The sequence below is a fragment of the Glycine max genome, chromosome 5, assembly GCF_000004515.6.
Source record: "Glycine max cultivar Williams 82 chromosome 5, Glycine_max_v4.0, whole genome shotgun sequence".
Taxonomy (NCBI): domain Eukaryota; kingdom Viridiplantae; phylum Streptophyta; class Magnoliopsida; order Fabales; family Fabaceae; genus Glycine; species Glycine max.
Genome location: NC_038241.2, coordinates 16,878,629 through 16,887,727, shown reverse-complemented (window position 1 = coordinate 16,887,727; position 9,099 = coordinate 16,878,629).

Genomic DNA, 9,099 nt, shown 5'->3' with positions numbered 1-9,099 from the left:
GACCGGTTTCCTTCGGTTTTTCCGACGTTTTCCACAAATAAACGTTGGTGGCGACTCCGCGCATCTTTCCTCCTTTGGAAAGCGCACCCGTGAGCCTCGCCTTCGCTCGCCCGCGAAGGGCACGTTGCGACACTTGGTAAAGAAATCAAACTCTCAAACCGATCAGAACAACACACATTTTTTTCAAAAATAATGCGACGAATGAAGAATGAAAGCACAAAGATAGAATTTCTCATAACCAAGAATGAGATTAAGACATTTTGCATTTTGTTTCTAAAGAAGCATTAGAAGAAACACTGGATTCAATCAAATAGAGGAAAACTGCTCAAAGATGTATAAAACTCCACACAGGCAAGTGTTTCATCTCAATTCCAAATCACAAATATGTCATAAATTGATTTTGCAAGTCATTTCCCATCAAATCAAAGATAATGCGCATAATCATCATGGATCAATAGGTCTTTTTAAGGTTGGACTTGTGGGAAATTTTGGCTTTGGTTTTTTATTTTTTTTATTTTTTTATGGTGTGAATAGGAGACCAGGCATAAAGATTGTAGAAGCAAAGATTTTGACTTTGATGTTTTGATGATGCCATATGATCATGATGTTTTGATGCCATATTAGCATGCGCTTCTCAAGTTAAGATCAAGACAAAAATCCAAGAGATTCAAGATACATCATCAAGAAGATCTCTAGTGATTTAGGGAGGGAATTCCAAATTGAAACAACAAGAGGTTTGGCCAAGAAATTTAAGCTAAAATGTCTTTTTCAAGAAATTTACTCTCTGGTAATCGATTACCAGTGGCCAAACTGATTTATAACAACTATTAGAAATTTGAATTCAAATTTTACACTGTGTAATCGATTACACATGGATGGTAATCGATTACCAGCAGTTATTGAACGTTTTAATTCAAATTTTAAAGTCTGTAATCGATTACATAAGTCTTGTAATCGATTACCAGAGGAGTTTTTCAAAAAATAATTTCCCAGAGTCACAACTGTCAAAAAGGTTTTTGAATGGCCATCAAAGGTCTATTTATATGTGACTTGAAACACAAATTTACTGAGAGTTTTTCAAAACAAAAAGGTCTTATCCTCTCAAAAAGAAAAATCATCTTATCCTCTTAAAAAATTCCTTGGCCAATACACTTGCAATTCAATAAGGAATTATTTGAGTGCTCAATTGTTCAATCAATCTCTTTCAAGAGAGATTTCTTCTTCTCTTCATCTTATTTCTCAACAGGGATTAAGAGACCGAGGGTCTCTTGTTGTAAAGAAATCTGAACACAAAGGAAGGGTTGTCCTTGTGTGGTTCAGAACTTGTAAAGGGCTTTTGCAAGATAGTGGAACTCTCAAGCGGGTTGCTTGGGGACTGGATGTAGGCACAAGGGTGTCGCCGAACCAGTATAAATCTGAGTTTGCAATCTTTCTTCCCTTAAACTCCTTTATTGTTTATTACTTATTGCTTATTGTTTCTATTCAGTAAGATTAATTTGCATTATTATTTAGGAGTTCATTTTGAAAGGAATCTTGGGTTTTTAGGTTAAAATCAAAATAGAATTTTTGATTAGGAAAAGATTGTGATATCTTAATTCAACCCCTCTTTCTTAAGATATCTGAGGCCACTTGTCTAACAAAGATTTGACCAGTAACTCAAATGAGCAATCACTTCCTACCCTTTCATGTCTTGACCAAGTTATCATTATTTTCCTTCCTTTTTACTCTTTACAACAACTCTGTACATGGTTTAGATGTTTGTTTATTCCAAAGAACTCATTTTTCTTTTCTATTTTCCTTTTTTTCTCTTTTCCATTTTGATTTTTCTTTTCTTTTCTTTTCTTTTTTTTCCTTTCTTTGTTGATAAATATCTAACTTCCTACAAAATCCACGACTAGCCATAAAAATGATAGAAATCTCCCTTGAAAGCACTCCTCCTCTCTTATCCTAAGGTAAGGTAGGAAACTTTCATCCTAGGTTAGTGTTCTGATAAAAATCAAGTGTCTGCCTCAAAGGGCTTGCACATGGCAAAAAATAATGTATATTGGGACAGTTGTTTGGCCAATGTCATAGAAAGAAAGAATGCCCGGATCATTTCCATGAATCATATGTTATGACAATTAGAAATTCATGCAAAACCAATCATAGCACATATCCATGCGGACATTCAATATAAAATTTGTGGTCACACAGTCACTAAAGCTTAGGGCCTGTTTCCACATTCAGATCAAATCAGTGTTTCAACAATTGTTCTTTTATCAAGTCCATGCACAAAACATCTAAGTCCATTTTGGTATTCAGGAAAGTCCTTCATTATTTTCATCCTTAAGATACACATTTTTTTTCAAAAAAACCTTTTTGTTGTGTTTCGATCTACAAAATTTATGAAGAGTACTGGCGGTTGTTCCTTTCAAAAGCACGTTAGTTTTAGGAAAAAGGTTTGAATCCTGGATAAAGTTATAACCCAAGACTACACCATCAAAAATCAAAGTGCATGCAAAAATAAAAAAACAAACCACGCGTAAGTTTTTTTTTCAAACAATCATCACAACAAATAATAACAAAATACTAAAAACAATAAATAAGATAAAGACAAGTTCACAAATTTAGAAGATCACGGTTGGGAAGCTCAGTCTCCTCCAATGAAGAATCAAGAAAATCTACCACGGCTCCATCATCCTCAGCTCCACCTTCATCCCCTTAGGCAGCTCCTTGAGCATCTGTAGGACCTGCCTCATCCTGAAAATTGGACCTATCCCCAGGCCATGCAACAGTGGCTCTGAACTTCTCAAGAGTAGGCCATGGGTAAGGGTTAGGGTCCTGGCGATGCTGGTGCAGTGTATACTGATAGAAGCAGTCATTTAACTGCATTCGACCCCTATGGTTTGCTACCTGTTGATCAACCTTTGCCTTCCCCTTATCTTTCGACCTTGTCAGTAGTTTGGGAGGAGCAAAAACACGTCCACTATGATTCATGCCGCTCATACCAAAAATATTCATGATCTTAGCAGTCAGCATGTGAGTCCCAACACGCATGAAGGATGTGTCTTACCTTTCATCGGATCATTGTGCGCCATACCTCTATGGTACTGCCTTATCCTTCTTATAAGGGAATGGTGCTAGCATCTTTGTTACAGAGGGCTGGAAACCTCAAGGTATCTGAGTGGTAATATCTCTGGTTAAATGAATCACCAAAGGCTTAGGCTTACTTGGGCTTTTGTCACTCAACTGCATGAAAACCTCTCCTTCTTCCTTTTTTACACTATGGATTTCAATTTGACCCCTACTTATCAGTCCCTACAGCAACTCCTCAGCTATTGGCACCTTTCTACATCGTTCAATGCCCCTAAATTGCATCAAGCACGGATCTCCCTTATTACTGTCACATTCAATCACACCGGCCTCGCGCAACGCCTCCAATATGAACCGTTTTGGAGTTGACACATCCCATATCTGTTTCAACACTTGAGACTTCCCTTCTCCCACCGTGTTCACCGATGAGCTTCCATGATTTGCAAGTGGATTAGTCCTTACATTGGGGCTATCCTCTTGAAATGTAAGTCATCCTGCATCAATCAAACTTTGTAATTTGTGCTTAAAAGCTACACATTGCTCAACGGAGTGCATCGGGACACCACCATGATAGGCGCATGTGGCGTTAGGATTGTACCATCAGGGTAATGGAGGTTGATAGATTTTTCCTGGGATCACTACGACCATTTGGTTGCTAAGCAAGGATGATATTAGGTTGGCATATGACATTGGGATTAGGGTGAATTCCACGGGTTTTCTCTTTGGGAAGTTCCTCCTTGGGTTGGCCGAGTAATTATATTGGTGCGGGGGATACTGGTACATGGGGTTGTGAGGGGTTTGTTGGGAGCATGGCCATGTAGGTGTTGCGGTCACGGCGTGGGTGTCTCCCTCCTTTTTCTATGCTCCACCTTCCCCAGGCCTCCTATTGCCAGAACTCGTCGAAGCGGCACAATCAAATTTGTCCCTTCTTAGGCCTACTTTGATCCTTTCACCTGCAAATACCAGATCTTCAAAACTCGAGGGCATGTATCCCACCATCTTCTCGTAGTAGAACACAGGTAAAGTATCTACTATCATTGTGATCATTTCCCTCTCCATCATTAGGGGTGCTACTTGAGCTGCCAGATCCCTACATCTCTGGACATATTCTTTAAAGGATTCCTGCTCCCTTTTGCACATGTTTTGCAGCTGCATTCTATCCAGGGCCATATCGGAATTGTATTGGTATTGCCTAATGAAGGCAGCCATTAGATCTTTCCAGGAACAGACCCGAGAAGATTCCAGATTGGTGTACCAAGTGATAGCTGCCCCAGCCAAACTCTCTTGAAAAAATGCATCGACTTTTTCATCCTTCGTGTATGCTCCCATTTTCTGGCAATGCATCTTCAGGTGATTCTTGGGACAAGTAGTCCCCTTGTATTTGTTGAAACCCGGCACCTTGAACTTCGGAGGAATAATGATGTCGAGCACTAGGCATAGTTCCGCCATGTCAGCAAAAAGATAGTCTCCGCCTCCTTCAATGGCCCTCGGCCTTTCTTCTATATGATCGAATTTTTCCCTTTCCACCATGGTAGGAGGCAGTCTTTCCACCACAAAATGTAAGGGTTGTAGTTGTGGTTATGGGCGATACTGAGGGCCCCCCAAAGTGTTTGGCAAGGGTATGCCACCAAATGCTTGCCCCTCAGTGGCATATCCGAGGTGAGGCTCGAAGTCGACCAGAGTGTGGTCTCGGGGTACTTCATGTGTCTCCCCCATAGGTTGAGAGACATTTGCATGACCAGACTGAGGTTGTTGGCTCTTAATGGGTATGGGAGCAGAGTTGTCGACATTCTCATCGGGCGCATGTGCAACATTGGGTGGTGCATAGTTGGGAGGCAAGCCATATGGTGAGAAGGGATGCTTGCTCTGGACCTGCACAAAATGGGGGTTGCCCGTACTTCCCAATGCTTCGCCTCCCTGACCTATCATATCCAGGACTGCATGATTTACTTGATTGATACCAGATGGGTGAATCGAGTCCACCTCAATGGCGGTACTTGTGGCAAGGACTGTAGCCTTGTTGACCTCCATCATTTTTCTCATACTCATCATGGTGGTCATTTGGTCTTTCATGGCCTTCATCTGTTCTTGAACTTCCTCTATCTTACTCATGATTATAGCCTTGGCATGTGTTCGGTAAGGGTGTGGTAAAACACGTTTGTTCTTTTTTATTACTATGATTATGTTTTGACGATGATGACAATGACTTTTAAGGAAAGAATGCAATGAGTAATGCAACAACTAAATAAACGTGAATGCGCGACAACGATAAGTTGCTAAAGTATTGTGAATTTTACACAGGACATTCAGTAAAACATAGGGTTGAATCAAATCCAATTTTCATTAAAAACAACATTGTTCATCTTGTCAGAGCCAAAGCATAACTAGAAATAAAACATGGACACATCAGCTATTCCTAATTATGTAGGTCATTAGTTCGACCATGTGTTGGCAATAATTGAAAAGACTGTGAACTTCATCGGGAGCAGAGTATGTGTCAGGCACCGCCTTGGCTTTGGCTAACAACCTTGGAAGCTCTTGACTCTCATTTAGAGAGAGAGCAAATCTATCCATCCATTTCATGGCTTCTTTATGCAATAACTCTATCACCCCTTCTCTCGCTTCCCTTTCAACCCGCAAGGTCGACACCTTTGCCTGTTCATCTTCCAGCATTTGCCCATGACTAGCAGCTAGGTTCACCTTCTCTTTATATTGATCAATGATTATCAACATATTTTTTTCCGTCTTGCTCAACTGTTCTGTCAAACTTCTCTTCAACCTCTTGATGTGCCATCATTTTCTTCTATTTTCTAAACCCTTTTTGCACCATTTTAATTACTGATTGGTCTTAATTGTCAATTAATTAGGCAGTTTTATTATTTGGGCTCATTTAGCTAATTTGATGTTTTTAATCTAATTTCAGGAATTAATGAAACATTGGGCTTAATCCGAATTTTGGTTGTGGACTTGAAGAGGGCAAATAAAGCAGCACTTACCTTAGTTAATTTCTAATTAGGAAATTTCGCAATTTTATTTTATGTGGTTTAGTGTTTATTTCGTTTTGGGCCAGAGTATTGTAATAGGGCCCAGTGACTTTGAGTGACTCTTTTTAAATAGCAGCCTTGGGATTCGTGCAGGGCATTCTGTTAGACTGTTATTCAGAGCTTAGGGTTTATGGTTTTTGAAGTTTTTCTATTCTAATGCTACTGTTTCGTTCTTAATGCAATTTTCGATTTCCTGCTTCTAATTACAATTTCGTTCTTGTTTCTTCTTTTACTTTCATTTATGTTTCTGTTTTCATTTTCGTTTCTGTCTCATTTACGTTTCTGTTTATTTACGTTTCTGCTTCATGTTTCATTTACGTTTTCTATTTGAATCTATGGAAGGCTAATTATTCTGGTGTTGTTTCCTTCTGAGGAAGAAGCCCAACTCTCTTTGAGGTTTCGTTTATAATGTGGTTCCCTGGCAGTGTTCCCTTCACCAGTTAACCCAAATTCGTGAACATTAATCAGTGCACGCTTTGTGTTCGATTAATTTCCTCTGAGCCTAACTTGCGTTCATGATTAATGGACGAAGGGCTAACTGGTGTATGTGGTGCCTAATCACGTATTGACAACCCTAGGTTGATTTTCGCTTAGTAAATTGTAATAGGGTTGGATTAAGTGGTTAACTGTTAGGGACGAATTCTCCATAACCCAGGATAAGAGAATGGCTTCTAAATCAGAGGAAACAACCCATTTTTAATATTATTAGTTTCGTATTCCAGTTTACTTGTTCTGCTCCTTAAATCACAAAACAAACAAACCCCCCCAATCGTTACTGTTACTGCAAGTATATTATGAACAATTGGTTTATCATTGCTCGTTGGGAAACGACCTAGGATCACTTCCTAGTTACTGCATTTTCATGTTTATTTGATTCGGGTACGGCCTCGATCACCTCTGACAACTCCTTAACTTATCCTCTAACATCATGCTCTCCATCCTTGATTTGTCTCTCTCAGCCTTTCTAAGTTTGAGCTCATTACTGCTGCCTAACAAATCCCCTTAGAACTTGTTTCTGCTCCATTCTTCCTTTCTGGCCTTTTTCATTTCCCGCTCTAGCGCTTCATCCGTGGTCATGTTGATATCTTTTAGCTCATCACATTCTTTCCTAACTCTAGTGGCTGCCACCTTCAGCTTCTCCTTCGCTACTCTTGTCTTTTCGAGCTCAGCTTTCAAAGCTTGCACCTCTTCGCTCTCCTTAGGCACTTCTGCCTCTTCCCTATTCAGATACTTTAGCTTTTGGAGCCAAGTTATCCCTCGTGTTCTAGATTTCAACCATTTGTGATAGCCGCCTATGACACCATTGCTACTTCCCCTAAGTTCTTTATCTTTTCTTCCCACTTTATTCCATGCCTTATGGATCCTCTGAAGTATCTTTGTATTAGCTTCATTGAAACCTCACGCGATGAAAGGCGTGATGGTCTCCTCCGATGGCGCACCTCTAATAGAGTATCCTAACTATCTTATGGCCAACACGGGATTATAATTAATACAACCCCTCATCCCTATCAAAGGGGCATTTGGAAATCCTTCACATGAGCATAACACTCCTGCCCCTCCTTCTTTCCGCCATGGGAACCAACTAATGGACGCTCCCATCATGCCTGCCAACAGTTCTTCCCGATTTGCTTTGTCCTTTCTTGCACTGCTCTTCTCGCATGTTAAGTCAAATGTATCATACGCATCTGCTAAAATAGCAATGACCAGGCTTTCCTTCCTGTGGTGATAAGCAAGAAAAGCATTGATTGCTACTAGATCCACCAGCCCATCCACATTCGGAAATAGTATTGTCCCAAACATTAGCAGTGCTAATACATTGATGAATGATACCCACTCTCCTTGGCTTGCCAGAGTTTCCGCCTTCTCTTCCAAGCACTTCCTAGGTATTCCCGCTACTCCATTCCTACTTTGCTTCACTCAATCTAATTCTCATTCCAAGATCTTGACCATTGATGTTATTCTCCCCATAGAAGGATAGTACCCAGAAAAGAGGTATGGCTTCCTTCCTCCTATCAGGCATTCTAAGATCCCTTCGAACTCCTCTATGGTTGGTGCTAACTGAAAGTCCCTAAAAGTGAAGCATCTGAGTGATTGGTCATAGTATTAAGTGAGAGATGCTATGACTTCAACTGACACTTCCATCATCGCCAGATCCCAAATCTTCCCATATACCTTGCTAAAAGCTTGACGTTGAACTTGATCCATCCACTGCCCCAGCTTTCGCAAGCCGGCTATTTCTAGATTTTTGACTTTGGCATGATAAAACCTTTTTCTTAAAAGATGGCGCTTGGTCCGACCCTATGCTCGAAAGAATGGAAATTTGGATGACCAATACTTCAAACCCTATCATAAAAGAGATATGATGAATGGATCAGGGCATGGTTATGCTATGCATGACAAACGTATTTATCAAACTGACACAAGACGCCCGAAAGACCACCCTTTCTTATTAACAATGCATTGGGTACCATGTTCATGTAACTCTCAATCATCTTCGAGAGAAAGAAGTATATAAACCCAATCATGGTTTGTTTGTAGTTATTACCATGGTACCCAACACATGCAACTAAGAATGTGGTACATGCTTTCACGCTTCATTGTGACTTTGACGGCAAAGAAAAAGAATGCAAGGCATGAGCAACTATATGGCAGGAGTATGCATGATTGAACATAACGACTAATGACAACAGAAGGTATGTGATTAGCAGCACAAAGAAACATGCTAAACAAATGCGTATGACAATGTAATGATTTATGCAAAATGCCACGTGTGGACATGATAAAATGGTAAATACAGGAATGATACGTCCTATTATGATGTTTACGAAGATATACATGATTTGATCAAGGAAACAAAACATGTTGAGTTTGTTTTGTATCCCTAATTCAGAAACCTAATGGAAATTATCAAAAAGTTTGCTATCCAGTGACAACTCCCAAGGGTGGTTTTACATAACTTAATGGCTTCTAGAGATATCATCCT